Source organism: Penaeus monodon, chromosome 7, assembly GCF_015228065.2.
Source record: "Penaeus monodon isolate SGIC_2016 chromosome 7, NSTDA_Pmon_1, whole genome shotgun sequence".
Lineage (NCBI taxonomy): Eukaryota > Metazoa > Arthropoda > Malacostraca > Decapoda > Penaeidae > Penaeus > Penaeus monodon.
This window is the reverse complement of record NC_051392.1, coordinates 40,888,868-40,905,743: the sequence shown is the minus strand read 5'-3', so window position 1 is coordinate 40,905,743 and position 16,876 is coordinate 40,888,868. Positions and strand designations below refer to the sequence as shown.

The following is a 16,876-nucleotide window of genomic DNA, read 5'->3' as shown; positions in this document are numbered from 1 at the left end:
AAAAAAAAGAAGAAATATTTTTTTCCTATCACTAACAAGACGAACTTGAACTGAAGAGGGAGGTCTTTGCGCTACAGTTTGAGGAAAAGAGAGAAATGTTTTTTTTCCTCACTATATAATCAAGTAGATGATACATGGTGTGAATGTGTAACACACACACACACACACACACACACACACACACACACACACACACACACACACACAAACACAACACACACACACACCACACACACACACACACACACACACACGTGTGTGTGTGTGTGTGCGAGTCATGAGCGAAGCGCCTGTCCCGCCCTCGGCCACAGCTGCTGAATCATTGTTTTCGTGAGTCTTCCTTCAGGAAGTCGATGCCGTAGCACCTCGGGGGATCAAGGTCGTGTCGTGAGGCCTCAAGGTACGGAGAAAGTATGACCTCTAAGCTCGGAATTAGTCTTTTTTTCTCTTTCTCTTTAATTTTCAATGGCGGGTGCAATAAGGGAAGAAGAAAAGGCGAAGAGAGAAGGAAAGAGTTTGGGTCTCCTCGTTAGAGCGGAAGGCGATAACGGAAGAAAAAAATATATTATCGAGGGTTTTGTTGAAGCGAGCCTACTGGAAGACTTTCCCGGCGGTGGGAGCTAAACTATCAAACCATGAACAAATATAATCATTATGAAAGAAAATAGGATAAAAATGGCACACTTACAACAACACCCCACCCCCCCTTTCTTATCCTAGAATCCTCCACTAAATCGCACCATATACAAAGAAAGCATATAAAGTTATCGACAGTTTAATCGGATTGGAGTATGACAAACGCCGAGTGGTTCTGGAAGAAAAATGTCGCGGTGTCGTTCCTCAAGAATTAGGAAGTTCGCCGTCCGTTACGACCGAGTTAATGGGACGTTCCACAAAGGGTATTGGCTTTTCCCTTTTCTTTTCCTCAATATCATTCCTAATATTTTTTGTGTTCAATAGAACTTGATATATGAAAGTGATATATATTTGTTATACATAACAATATTTTCTTCATTACATTTACATTTGCTTGTTTTTTCACTTTTGCTTTTTGTATTTAAACTGTGATAACGGAGCAGCATTTTCTGTAATGTCTACCTATACGAAATAAACTCATAAATATTTTACACAATAAATTAATGTTTTAAAATATAAAGACAATTAAATTATAAAGTATAGACACTCATGTCTTATTTAGATTGGAAGTTTACTTATGCAAAAAAAAAAAAAAAAAAAAAATCAGATTGCTCGGAGATCTGGTATAACTCAAGGTTTAATTATCCAGCAATATTTCATGTACAGTTGTATACCTATAAACTAGCAGTTTTCTGATTTAGTTTATTGAGATGTGCAGTTATTAGAATCTAAGAACAATATCTCTAATGTTATTAGAGTTTTATACGATGTCGACTGATCTCAAACAACAAACCGTATCGAGACGATACTGGGCGCCATCCCCAGAGGTGCAGAAAACATATTTAGTGTATTCACTATCAGATTAATGATATCAGGTCGCAGCGCCTGTGGATGTAGTAACCGTACTGGGTCTAGTTCAAGTGGAAATACGTTTTGTCTTTGACGAAAAGAGGCAAATCCGCCCACAGACCTAGCCATAACCAGGAACTTTGCCTGCCTAGTCTCGGGTTTCCATCATATATAATATTCAGATTAAAAAAGTTTCTCCGTACATTGGTCACGCATAAGACGTGACCAAATCATGTCTGCTAAGCTGTAATTTGCCAGTCTTGAGTAATATAACCTGCTATCAGGTTATATTAATGCATGGAGATTCATATCCATAAGTTTTAAAATCATATAAACAATGCAAAAGCATTTAAATAGCAATTAAATGAGACACCTCGCATAAAAGGGCATGACGCTGCATTTAAATGATTTGACTAATTAAAAACCCTTCACAGAAATTAACACAGCTGTGAGCAATGGATGAATGAAGAAATGTTTAGAAGCATGTGAGATGGCTCGTACATGAGTCATATCTAAAGTGGAATTCTACCGAGAAAAAAAAAAACAAAAAACTGTAGTTCGTCGTTAATATGGACCGCGAAATGCAACGAGAAACGAAAGGGCAAATAAAGTACACAATATCCTACGAGATCACATCCCTATAGTTTTTCACTGGGATCTGTATCATGGTTAACAAGAGTTGTTCATCCTGCAAACCGCTACACATATTTTGGCCATATGACAGCGAGACTGAAGTACTACTATTTGGGATACATACGGAAAACAAAAGTAAACCCCACAAAAACTCGTGATCTTCAAACCTTTTGAGGCCATGGCCCACTTAAGGCATCCCCTGATAAGCCTGGCCTACAGCTTCAGATATGTAATAGGATTTAATGAGTTAATAATAAAACATGCGGTACCTGATGCTTACGAAATTTTATTACATTAACAGGTCCAACCTGGATTTTCATAAATTTATAATACAGTAAAATGTAAAATATTATTGTCATAATAGGTAGCTTTTACAATCCTGATAGTGTGTGTGTGTGTGTGTGTGTGTGTGTGTGTGTGTGTGTGTGTGTGTGTGTGTGTGTGTGTGTGTGTGTGTGTGTGTGTGTTTGTGTTTGTGTTTGTGTTTGTGTTTGTGTTTGTGTTTGTGTTTGTGTTTGTGTGGGTGTGGGTGTGGGTGTGGGTAAGTTGGGGGGAAAGTTAAAAATCGCTATCCCTAGAAAATCGATAAATGGCATTCTTTAAACGTTCGTTTCAAAATCAGCAAAATTATTCTTGTACACTTCCTTTTTCTTTTCTTTTCAGCACATAAAACAGCAATAATGTCGGTGTACGATGCCATAGGGTCCATAAGAGATGAGCTTTCATATTATAAATTCATATTATTTGGACAAACCGCTGATATATCAAAGTAACCAATACTAACCTCAGTACCTTACGCGTATATACTCTGAAACTCAGTGCCGCTACCAGGGGTCTTCCTGGGATGGGTGAAAGTGTGAAATGACGCCTTCATTGGCAGGTTCGTAGTAAGAGATACAATGTAGTACTGATCCCTAAACCTTTAAGTCTGACCCTCCATGCACACATGTGAGTTTGTTTACACTTTGGCAATACAAGAAATGGATGGATTTTTTTATGCAGGTGTTGTTTAAAAGAGCACTTCTTTCTCTCTAATGTTTATTAAAATGGAAAAGATAACATTTACAAGTCATTGCCAAACTGAGTTCGTGAGTGCCTCATCCCCTCAGTTTCTTTAATGATAAAAAATAGTTACAGCCTATAACGAAAAGGGCAAATAAACGAAATAGATTAGGCACCCCGGATATCGCTCGCGTTGTTTTCTCGTCCTCTTTGGGATGCGTTTTCTGTGTCCCTGAAGTAACAATCCTGACCGACGACTAAACTTAACTACTTTGCGTCTCTTATTGGTCTTCTCGGATCCAAGTATTTTTAACAGATTCAGTCCATTATTTATGGGCGAGGAGGTATATCAAAAGAGCTTATGACCAAAAAGTAAACAAGAGCAGGTAAGGAAAGTTACGGAGAAACAGCCTTAGCATTGATGAAGGGAAGGGCTAAACAGTATATAACAATTTTGAAAAAAAAAACTTTTTCTTTGGTTGAATATTATGATTGAAAATGACAGCCTTACTGGCAGTATATCAGATATTTTACAAAGTTGTTGAATTCTGATCAGATAATACATGAGTTGCATTTCATTATTTTTTTGTTATTTATTTGTAGGTATCTGGATTATAGGCGGTAACTATTATGTATTCCTTTTGGCAAATACGGTGTTATATAGTATTTTATAGTTTGTTTTGAGGTGGTGATATCCTGTCCAGATTTTTCTACAGTTTTTGGAAGACATCCACTGTTACTTTTCAGTTAAACTTTTTTCTTATAATCACGTAAAACTATGATTGAAAACGAACCATGTTGATACTTGAGATGATTGCTTGCCACAATGCTACTAAGACATTTTGACAAAAGCCATCAAATCACTACACAAATAAGCTGACAAGCCATTGGTTCTCAAATGCTGATGAATCGCCAGAGAGGTCTACAAGCATTATCTTGGTGTTGGCCATTGCTGAGTGAAGCCAAAGGTGGTCAGCAGCAGAGACAAGTACCTTCAAAATGTTTACAGAACACCAGAAATTTTTTGAGCTTAAGATATATCTTGTGGTCCCTGCTTATTGTTTAAAATAATAATAGTAATAGATTTTAAAAATACATTACCAAATTTATATCTCTAACTTCTAAAGATTTAAAGCAGCTTTTCTCTATAAGTTACAGCTCAAGTGCAAGACAGGAAAGCAATACATTCTTTGCAGAATTTGAATATGAGACTGCTTTTATTTTTATTGCCATATTATATTGCAGTAACATTAATTACCATAGATAGATATGTAGAATACTATTTAAGACTGGGATGTCTTTGAGAGAACACACACACACACCACACACACGCCACACACATACCACACACACATACACACACTCCACACATACACACACCACACACACACACACACCACACACACACACACACACACACACACACACACACACACACACACACACACACACACACACACACACACACACACCACACACACACACACACCACACACACATGCACACCACACACACATACGCACACCACACACACACGCACACCGCACACACGCACACCACACACACGCACACCACACACACGCACACACCACACACGCACACACACCACACGCACACACACCACACACACGCACACACCATTCACTATCATGTGTTACTGTTTATGAAGTTAAGTTTCATATTGATAAAATTGTGTATTTTTATTTTATGAAATGGATGATTTCATATTATTTAAATTGTAGTCATGACAACAGATTTTTACACTTATCATAAGCATTTGTAATAATTAGAAAAAGTGTTCAGAAGTGATACTAAAGAGATTTTTTTTTCACAAATATATTTTTTTTATCCTTTGCAAATTTGCAAAGAAAATAAGGATATTAATACATTATTTATTTTTGAGTAATAATGAAAGTGAAGCATTGATAGTAACCCATTGGAGCCAGGTATGTGGAGCGACCACTGTTTGTTACATTAATTTTGTTTATATAAATACGGCTTAACCAAAAAAAAAAAATAGCTACCAAGAGGTCAGTTACCAAGCTTGTCTAATATCTCCTGTTTACCCCATTGAATTTTGTAGAAAAAAATTGTAATAGTAGTAGTAAATAAAATTGTTTCCAAAATGCAAGTAATGTAGGTGAGGTAAGGTAGGTAATTGATTCTTTGGTGAATAAACACTTTCATAGCTATCTAGGTTAAATGAAAACAAAGTTCATGAAAAAAATACAGGGACTGGTTAAGTATATATACAGGTTAAATCAGACAACAGTTTTCTGATATCAGATGACATTTTTTTATAAAGTAGATTTAATTCAAAGGAGATCTCATTAATAAGAAAAGAGTAATAGCCTTAAGGAACTCACTAGTATCAGGAACACTAGAACATGATTCTTCTTGATTATCATATTATTTATTTTTTCAGATATGAGTGAAGAAGAATGGCAGTCCGAGAGATTTATTTTTTATTCATTTATTATAATTCTAATGTTTTTTGAGGGTTGGTTTACCAAGAGCAATATGTTTCTCTTTTATTAAAATTGATTACATTTGACCTATTAGTAATTCATGTGTTTTCTTTTTTCAGGGGTGATATCACTAATGGGGGGATTTCATGGGCATCATGGATGAAGAAAGTTTAGATGCAGAGCGCATTCCAAGACAGAGAAGGAAGAGGTGGAAATTATGGAAGAGGAAATGAGTATTTAAGTGAGGAGATTTACCCGAAGTAAAGAATAAAAAGGATGCTTTCCTGAATGCAGTTGATAATATTTATATAAAGGAAGAGAGTGAGGGCAGACAGTCAGAATGAGTGCCCATTTTTTGAGGGAAAAAAATTACCTTGATGTCCAAATACCAGATAAGGAAGACATTTGTACTAGGTGAAATTAATAGGTCTATATTAAAACTGAAGATGACACAAACATCAGTGACACAAGTACATTTTTGATGAAAAAAAAAAATATAGGTGGTAAAATAAATGTTAAGACTTTGATTTAAAAGTGAAAGATGAGAATACTCATTGCATTAATGATGCAAAATAAGGTCTTTATTAAGCTTGAAAATGACATTGATATTAAGGATGAGTGTTCATATGATGAAGAAACTGAATGTTTTTATGACACCCGCAACGAAAGTGATTTTATACATGATGGTGTGAAGGAAACTACAACTAAAGATCCATTGTTATTAGTACCATTTGTTTTTGAGGAAAATAGGAAAATTCAGTCTACAAATAGTGATCGATGGTGCAGAGAAGAACAAAGAATGCAACTGCAAAAAAGTTTGTACAAAAGAAAGATAAGCCATTTCACTGTGATGTATGCAAAAAAAGATTTCTCAAGGAAAGATAAAATCCAGACACACATGAAGTTGCCCCACAAAAAAGAATCTCTATACCTGTGAGGTGTGTAACAAGCAGTTTTCACTGAAAGATTCTCTTGCAAAACATTTCATAGTTCATTCTAATGAGGAAACCATTTAGCTGTGAGATATGTAATAAAGAATTCTCTAGAAAAAATACTCTGAAAAAAAAAATATCATACGGCATTTAAATGAGAAACCTTTTAGTTGTGATGTATGCAGTAAAGACTTTGCAATGAGAGATACTCTAGTAAAACATATGAGAGTACATACAAAGGAAAAGCCTTACAGATGTGATATATGTAGTAAGGAATTCTCATATAGAGATAGTTTAGTAACACACAGAAGAGTACATACAAAGGAAAAACCTTATAGGGTTTTGAGATATGTGGCAAGGAATTTTTAGGGGAAAAAGGTCACTTGACACATATGAGATTGCATACTAAAGTGATGCTTCATTTTTGTAATGTATGTAAAAAGGGTTTCTCAGAAAGAGCTACTCTGGCCAGACATCAGAAAGTGCATACAAAGGAGAAGCCATTTGTCTGTGAAATTTGTAATAATACATTTACAGAAAAAGGTTCTTTAGTAATGCATATGAGAATACATACCAATGAGAAGCCTTTTACCTGTGAAATTTGCAATAAGAGATTCACAAGGAATGATACACTAGTGGGCCATGTAAGAGTACATACAAAGGAGAAACCTTTTAGTTGCAAAGTATGCAATAAAGCCTTCTCTATGAAAAGTCATTTGGTAACACATATGAGAATTCATACAAAAGGGAAACCTTATAAATGTGAAATATGTAACAAAGAATTTTCTGATAAAGGTCATTTAGTGAGACACAGAAGGACACACACAAAGGAAAAGCCCTTCGTTTGTGAAGTATGTGGTAAGAGATTCGCAAGAAAAGATGGTTTAAGTCCACATATGAGATTGCACTTAGAGGATAAACATTAGACTGGATATGTAAAGATATCACCTTTTTATGTAAATTATGATGAGATACAGAATGCTTTCATACATATATATCTTACTAGCAATGTGATATATTTTTACAGTAAAAGAAAATGCTTTAAAATATTTAAGAATTGGATTTTTTTCTTCTTTTTCTTCTTCTTTTAAGAGTAATGTTAAGATTATTCATTGGTGTATGCATTTATATTGTTTACAACTTTGGTATGCTTTTTTAATATCTTTGTATGTATTATAATTTGGTAAAGTAAGGTATTATATTGTTGTGTATTTAATACAGATAATCTTTAAAATTACCTACTATAACAATCAGAGTGTGGTGTAGTATGTAGTATGAAGACATAGATTCTGATACAGAATACTGATATTTATAAATCTCTTCTTTTTATCTTCATTTTATTTTCCTACAAACAGTAAGGGGAAAACATTTTTTTATATGTTGAACTAAGGTGGCTGATCATTTAAACATTTTATGGTGCTTTTTGAACATAATTTTGTTGATAAAAAGAAAAAGTACCGGGAATTGTTTTGAGGCTTTCTTTTGCTTGTAAGATAATCACAGAATATATTTTGAAAAACATTCATTTGGTAGCTTTTTATGTGCTAGAATTGTTTTTAAAAAATCCATAATTATGCAACAATAACAAAATATAATATGTTCAACATCTTAATTAAGTGTGTGTGTGTATAAATCCATTCAACCTCAGACCTGAAAAAAGCTGTTGCTGTGATCCACTTTGTTTTGTGGTCTTTTATCTAATTGTAGTAACCTTTGCATACTTCACTCACCTCTCCCTTCCCTTGTCTGGTGTTCTTTACTAAACCAATTTTGATTTTTTGTTCCTCTTTGGCTTTGAATTGACAACCCCAGGAAATAACCCTTATTTTTACTTCATTCTTGAATTATTCTTCATTCTACTCTATCTCCACCCATTTTATGGGGAAAAAATAAATTTTACTCTAAAGGAGAAGAAAGCAGAAATATGTGATAAGATTTTTCAGTACCCTTTTCTTATGGGAATTCATAAGCTGAAATAAAATTATTTCATGCAGGGGTTTTTAATATTTTTCGATTCTGCTGACTCCTGCTGAAGTTTGACAGTTAAGGAAACAAACTTCATCATTTTTTGTGTACTTAGTACAGCTCCAAAGATATAAAGTGGCCCCTTTTAAACCCATTTTGAGGAGGAATGGTTAATAGTTAATGGTTAAAAGCAAGATAAATGTGCTAGACATCTAAGGTCATGTAGCACTATAGTTAATGTTAGGGAAGGGTGGTTGAGTTAGTGATTAGTTGTCTAAGCTGGGCAAAGGAATTGGTGAGTGAAAGGGTATGGTAAGGAGTTAGATTAGATGAAGAATATGTATGCGTTTGAGGAAAGAGAATAGGTTGTTGAAGCAGAAAGTGTGGGATTCTGTAAGGATGTCTGATAGGTTGGGAGGTCAGTGAAGGGGGGATAGGTGGGGGAAAGCAGAGGTACGAGTTGTTTCAAAACGTGGGCATGGCAGTAGGATGTGTGGGATTGGAGTGTCTGGTGGTGTGTATTGACATTATGAGAGTTAATGAGTTACATAAGGGATTCACGTGCGTAAGGAGGGAGTGGAAGGGATAGAGGGGATGGTGGGAGGGTTAATGTGGGCGGGGTGGGGTCGGGGGGGATGGGCTGTGTTGGGAGGGGGTAGGAGGATTGGGTGTAGGGGGGATATCGTTAGGAGGAGGATGGATATCAGCAGTTATTTGGAGTGTGGAAGGAGCAGGAGTTGTAAGATTGGAGGTTGAGTGTCATTTTTCATTAGGTAATCTGAATATTTTCAATGGTTTCTTCTGATTTGGTTGGGAGTTTTGGGGGAAAAAAGGATTTCTTGTGAGGGGGGAAGAGAGGACTGGTGTCTCAAGCATAGGAGCAAAGGAAGGTGGGGGTGATTGTGTGGTAGGGGAAGAGGGGGTGAACGTTTGTTCTGCTGTTACGGGTAGTGAAAAGGAGGGAGAGGGAAGGGGTGTTGGGGTTGTAGTGGTGATTGAAGTATCGTAGTAGAGATTGGAGGGGTCTGATTTAGGATGGCAAAAGATTTTGACGGGGGACGGTAGGAGGTAGATGAGGGGGGGTTAGATGTTGGGGCGGGTGGGTTTAGGAGAATTGGTAGAATGAGCAGTATTACTGGAGTAAGGAGTAAGAGAGAAACCACGTCAATGTGCTTCTTGTCTGGCTTCACGTAGTGTGAGTCCAAGTTTGAATCTGAGGGGTTGCTACCTCAGACCAAATTTATAGGTGGGACAGCCCCTATAAAATACATTGGGGGGGCCCGCCACAGTTGGCACATGTGCGTGATTGTGCAGGGCAGTTAGATCGGTATGGCCAGGTTGGGCACATAGTGGGCATCTGGCTGTGGAACGGCATGTTTGGCTGGGTGTCCTAGACGCAACAATTTTGGCACTGACGTGGAGGGGGTTGGTATGGACGAACAGGGAGGGATTCTCCTCCTAGTAGATGTTAAAGGGAAGGTCATGCCTAGGAAGGTAATTTTGGCTATGTTAGTGGGTTCTTTCGATGACCTCTGGGGGGAATGGAGTAGCATTGTATGATGTTGCTTTCATAGTCTGTGAGACAGGCAAGAAAGATCTTCTCCACAATCTGACCAATCTTTGTCATAGATTGGGCGATTTGCTGGGGAGATTGAAACTGTTCCGGTGCAAGTATTGAGGGTTGGAGGGGGTTTTGCAAGGATGGGGTTACCATATAGGTCTGTTAGTTTGTTAATGCTATAGCTTGGTTTTTGGATGTTTCTGTGACAAGACGGGAGCGGTCGGGTCGGCTACAGAAAGAGACTTTACCTACTTGTTTTGGAGACCCTTGTTAGAAGAGAAGGTGTTTTCAGAGTAGGGAGCTGTGGAGGGATCACGAAAAATCGGTCCCATTTGGCTGCGCTGAAGAGGGTATTCAAAATTGTTGTAGAGATAGGGGTAGTCGAAGGGCAGGGGGGTAACGAAGTGGGGGTAGTGTTAAGGAGGGAGTGTTATGGGGAGGTGGGCAATAAGGCTGTAAGGGATTAATAAGGGAGGATGGGGGGGTTGATGTTGAAGGTTGTGGGGGTTTGAGGTGTTAAAGTTGAGATTTCTGGGAGAGTGGAAATGTTCCTTAAGGGTTGATTGTTGGCTACGTACTAGTAGGTATTTATGAGGGGGTAGTTATTGCAGTGTTCGGGGCCATGGTCAAAGGAGAGCCTAGGGTCAGGGAATCGGGTAGGTTTACATCGTTTTGGGGGTATTTGATAAAGGGGCAAGCCTCATTGCCCCTAATAGTGGGGGTAAGTTTTCATTAATGGCCATGGTAAGCCCGGATTATGTTGGGATAAAACATTTCCCCCCCTCAGGGTCCCCTTTAGGGGTAAGGCTAGATAACTAAAAACAGGGAATACCGTGCCATGGCTCCCTCAGGCCGTTTAGGAAATGGCACAAAGTCAGCCTTTCATCCTTTCAGCACGGCTTTCACACCTTAGGAGGTGGATAGCAGGGAAAGGGTTTTGGTGAAGGGGACAGAAACGAAAAGTGGGAAGGAAAATAAAGAAACCATGCAAAATTAGTTGAGTCGAGGGCTGAGTCCCCAAGGTTGGGAGTTCCCCATCATTGGGTCCAGTCTCCGCCTCCTAAGCCCCCCCATGACAACAACGGGCAAGGGATGGGGGGGGTTTCCAATAAATATAACCATCAATATCTTGAAAAAAATCTAAGCATGTGGCCTTCTGTAAATTGGGGCTTTATTTTTTTAATTCAATGCTGCCAGGAAAATGCAGTGTTCCTTTTTTGTGTGTGTGAAATGTCTCTGCACATAGAAGGCTCTGCTCGTGCTTAGCCATAAAGGAGAAAAAAAAATTACTGATGCTATGAAATTTATGGGGCTATTTTTATTGTAGACATTATAATTACTATAATGATATTAACATTTGTAAAAAACAATATAAGATAGCATAAAATATTTAGAGAATCAAGGAAAAGGGTAAAACAGTTGAGACTAGCAGTAATTATAATTGGCTCAGTGGACCCCAGTACAAGTGTAGCCATCTATGTATAAAAAAATAAAGTACACTCACAATGGGCAGGGCAGGGATGCACATGCCATGCCTGTGGCTCTGGGTTAATAAAGTAATCAATAAATTTTTATTACACTAGATTTGAATGGGATTTCTAGGAGTGCATTCCTTCTTAAAAACATCAAAGGAAAAAATTTAAAAGCAGAACTCCAAATACCTATATATTTTGCAGAATGTCCAATAATCACAGGGAGGTGAACATGTACATACAGATAGTAACATTAAAATTTACAAAATGGGTGTATCATATTTAGTAAAACTACACACCATATCAGTTTCATACTACCATAATAGAAATACAGGTAAAATGCTATTTATATGTGATTTTACGTCTGCCTTCTCTTGCAAAATAATATGGTGTACAGGGCATAGAATATAATATATAAAATATATATATATATAAAATATATTAATATATAGATAATATAAATTTTAAAATAATAAATTATATATAAATAATATATATAATACTAATATAAAAATATATACATTAATAATATATAATAGATATATATAAAAAGTATATATAATATAAAATATAATATATATATAATATATAATATATTAGTATACATTATATATATAATATATATATATAAATATATATTAAAATATATATAAATTATTATATATATTATAAAATATATATATATATATTTTATAATATATATATATATATATATATAAAAATATATAATATATAGTTTATTATATAGATAGATATATAGATAAGTATATATATATATATATATTATATTATAATATATAATATATATATAGATATATATATATATAATATATATATATATATATATATATATATATAAGGGAATATATATATATTTATATAAGTAATATAAAATATCTATATTAATAAATGTATATATATATATAAAGAATATATATATATATAATATATATATATATATATAAAAGGTATATTAATTATAATAAAATATATAATATATTTATATTTTATAATGATATAAAATATATATATTATATAATAAAATATATATATAAAATAGTAAAAATAATTATATATATAATTGTATATATATATATATATATATATATATATATATGTATATATAATAATTTAATTATATGTATATATATATATATATAATGTATATATAATGTATATATATATATATATAATGTATATATAATGTATATATATATAAAATATATATATAATATATATATAAAATATTATATATATATATATAATATGTCTGTACACATATTATTTTGCAAGAGAGGCAGAACAGTAAAAATCAACATATAAATAGCATTTTACCTGAAATTCTTTTATGGTAAGTATGAAACTGATAATGGTGCTGTAGTTTTACTAAAAAAGTGATACATCAATATTGAAAATTTAATGTTACTATCTGTATGTACATGTTCACCCCCCTGTGATTATTGGACATTCTGCAAATATATAGGATATTGGAGTTCTGCTTTTGAATTTTCCTTGATGTCTTTAAGAAGGAATGCACTCCTAGAAATCCCATTCAAATCTAGTGTAAATAAAAATTTATTGATTACTTTATTAACCCAGAGCCAACAGGCATGGCATGTGCATACATGCCCTGCCATTGTGAGTGACTTTATTTTTTTATAATAGATGGCTACACTTGTACTGAGTCACCACTGAGCCAATTATAAGTACTGCTAGTCTCAACTGTTCCCCTTTTTCCTTGATTCTCTAAAATATTTTTGCTATCTTATATTGTTGTTACAAATGTTAATATCATTATAGTAATTATAATGTCTAAAAATAAAAATAGCTCCATCAATATTCATACCCATCAGTAATTTTTTTTCCCTTTATGGCTAAGCACGAGCAGAGCCTTTCTATGTGCAGAGACATTTCACACACACAAAAAAGGAACACTGCATTTTCCTGGCAGCATTGAATTTAAACAAATAAAGACCAATTTACAAGAAGGCCACATGCTTAGATTTTTTTCAAGATATTGATGGTTATATTATATTGGAAACCCCCCCCAATCCCTTGCCCTTTGTTGTCATGGGGGGTTTTAGGGGGCGGAGGATGGGACCCAATGATGGGGAACTCCCCAACCTTGGGACTCAGCCCTCGACTCAACTAATTTTGCATGGTCTTTATTTTCCTTCCCACTTTTCGTTTCTGTCCCTTCCCCAAAAACCCTTCTGCTATCCACCTCCTAAGGTGTGAAAGCCGTGCTAAAAGGGGATGAAAGGCTGACTTTGTGCCAGTCCTGAACGGCCTGAGGGAGCCATGGGCACGGTTTTCCCCCTGATTAGTTATCTAGCCCTTACCCCTAAAGGGGGACCCTGAGGGGTGGACTGTTTTTACCCCAACATAATCCAGGCTTACCATGGCCTTTAATGAAAACTTATCCCCCACTATTAGGGGCAATGAGGCTTCCCCCTTTTACCCAAATAGCCCCAACGATGTAAACCTACCCGATTCCCGACCCTAGGTTTCTCCTTTGACCATGGCTCCGAACACTGCAATAACTACCCCTCATCCAATACCACTAGTACAGAGCCAACAATCAACCCTTAAGGAACATTTCCACTCTCCCAGCAATCTCAACTTTAACACCTCTACCCCACACCTTCAACATCAACCACCCCACCCTCCCTTATTAATGCCTTACAGCCTTTTTGCCCACCCCCCCATAACACTACCTCCCTTAACACTACTCCAGCTTCGTACGCCCCTGCCTTGGGACTACCCCTATCTCTACAACAATTTTGAATACCCTCTTCAGCGCAGCCAAATGGGCCCGATTTTTCGTGATCCCTCCCACAGCTCCCTACTCTGACAACACCCTTCTCTTCAAAACAATGTCTCCAAAAAACAAGAGGTAAAGTCTCTTCTGTAGCGACCCGACCGCTCCCGTCTTGTCACAGTAACATCCGAAAACCAAGCTATAGCATTAACAAAACTAACAGACCTATATGGTAACCCCATCCTTGCAGAACCCCACCCAAAACCCTCAATACTTGCACCGGAAACAGTTTAATCTCCCCAGCAAATCGCCCAATCTATGACAAAGATTGGTCAGATTGTGGAGAAGGATCTACTTGCCTGTCTCACAGACTATGATGCAACATCAGTACAATGCTACCCCATTCCCCCCAGAGGTCATCGAAAGAAACCCACTAACATACCCAAAAAATTACCTTCCGTAGGCATGCCCTTTCCCTTTAACATCTACATAGGAGGAGAATCCCTCCCTGTTCGTCCATACCAACCCCCTCCACGTTCAGTGCCAAAATTGTTGGCGTCTAGGACACCCAGCAAAAAATTGCCGTTCCACAGCCAGGGTGCCCACTATGTGCCCAACCTGGCCAACCCGATCTAACTGCCCCCGCACAATCACGCACCCTTGCCAAAATGTGGCGGGCCCCATAATGTATTTTATAGGGGCTGTCCCACCTATAAATTTGAGTCTGAGGTAGCAACTCTCAGATTCAAACTTGGACTCACACTACGTGAAGCCAGAAAAAGAAGCACATGACGTGGTTTCTCTCTTACTCCTTACTCCAGTAATACTGCTCATTCTACCCAAATTTTCCTAAACCCACCCGCCCTACATCTAACCCCCCTCTTCTACCTCCTACCTTCCCCAGTCAAACTCTTTTGCCATCCTAAATCCAGGCCCCTCCAATCTCTACTACAGATACTTCAATCACCACTACAACCCAACCCCCTTCCCCTCTCCTCCTTGCACTACCCCTAACAGACAGAACAAACGTTCCCCCCCCCTCTTCCCCTACCCACAATCACCCCCACCTTCCTTTGCTCCTATGCTTGAGAAAACCAGTCCTCTCTTCCCCCCCTCACAAGAAATCCTTTATCCCCCCAAAACTCCCCAACCAACTCAGAAGAAAAACCCTTGAAAATATTCAAGTTTACCTAATGAAAAAACTGGGCACTCAACCTCCAAATCTTACAAAATCCCGCTCCTTCCCCCATCCAAGTAACTGCTGATATCCATCCTCCTCCTAACGATATCCCCCTACACCCAATCCTCCTACCCCCTCCCAAACACAGCCCATCCCCCCGACCCCAAAACCCCCCCCACATTAACCCTCCACCATCCCCTCTATCCCTTCCACTCCCTCTTACGCACGTGAATCCTTATGTAACTCATTAACTCTCATAATGTCAATACACACCACCAGGGCACTCCAATCCCACACATTTTACTGCCATGCCCACGTTTGAAACAACTCGTACCTCTGCTTTCCCCCACCCATCCCCCTTCACTGACCTCCCAAAACCCATCAGACATCCTTACAGAATCCCACACTTCTGCTTCAACAACCTATTCTCTTTCCTCAAACGCATTTCATATTTTTCATCTAATCTAACCCTTACCATACCCTTTCACTCACCAATTCCTTTGCCCAGCTTAGACAACTAATCACTAACTCAACCACCCTTCCCTAACATTAACTATAGTGCTACATGACCTTAGATGTCTAGCACATTATTTGCTTTTAACCATTAACTATTAACCCCTTCCTCCTCAAAATGGGTTTAAAAGGGGCCACTTTATATCTTTGGAGCTGTACTAAAGTACACAAATAATGAGAAGTTTGTTTCCTTAACTGTCAAACTTCAGCAGGAGTCAGCAGAATCTGAAAATAGTAGAAACCACTGCAGAAATAATTTATTTCAGCTTATGAATTCCCCTAAGAACAGGGTACTGAAAAATCTTATCACATATTTCTGCTTTCTTCTCCTTTAGAGTAAAATTTATTTTTTCCCCATAAAAATGGGTGGAGATAGAGTAGAATGAAAAAAATAATTCAAGAATGAAGTAAAAATAAGGGTTATTTCCTGGAGTTGTCAATTCAAAGCCAAAGAGGAACAAAATATCAAAAATTGGGTTTTTGTAAAGAGCACCAGACAAAGGGGAAAGGGAGAGGTGAGTGAAGTATGCAATGGTTACTACAATTAGATAAAAGACACAAAGCAAAGTGGATCACAGCAACAGCTTTTGCAGGTCTGAGGTTGAATGGATCATACACACACACACTTAATTAAGATGTTGAACATATTATATTTTGTTATTGTTGCATAATTATGGATTTTTTAAAAAACAATTCTAGCACATAAAAAGCTACCAAATGAAGTTTGCAAAATATATTCTGTGATTTTCTTACAAGCAAAAAAGAATGCCTCATACAATTCTGGTTTCTTTTTTTTTTCATCAACAAAATTATGTTCAAAGAGCACCATAAAAATGTTACTGATCAGCACCTATTCACATATAAAAAAAAGTTTCCCTTATGTTTGTAGAAAAAAAAATAAAAG

The 16,876-nt window shown here is 36.8% G+C and overlaps 1 protein-coding gene across 2 annotated transcripts in view; it reads left to right on the top strand.

Annotated features, from left to right (window-relative positions):
* Positions 1-3,198: 3,198 nt before the first annotated feature.
* LOC119575331 (gastrula zinc finger protein XlCGF57.1-like) overlaps positions 3,199-16,876 on the top strand; it is a 17,019-nt gene continuing 3,341 nt past the window's right edge. Inside the window, exon 1 of one of the 2 annotated variants that reach the window (XM_037922876.1) lies at positions 3,199-3,506. The gene's annotated coding sequence lies outside the window, so the exon portion shown is untranslated. Of the gene's footprint in view, positions 3,507-5,760; positions 5,830-16,876 lie in introns of those variants that run through there. The other variant, XM_037922877.1, reaches the window with a different exon arrangement.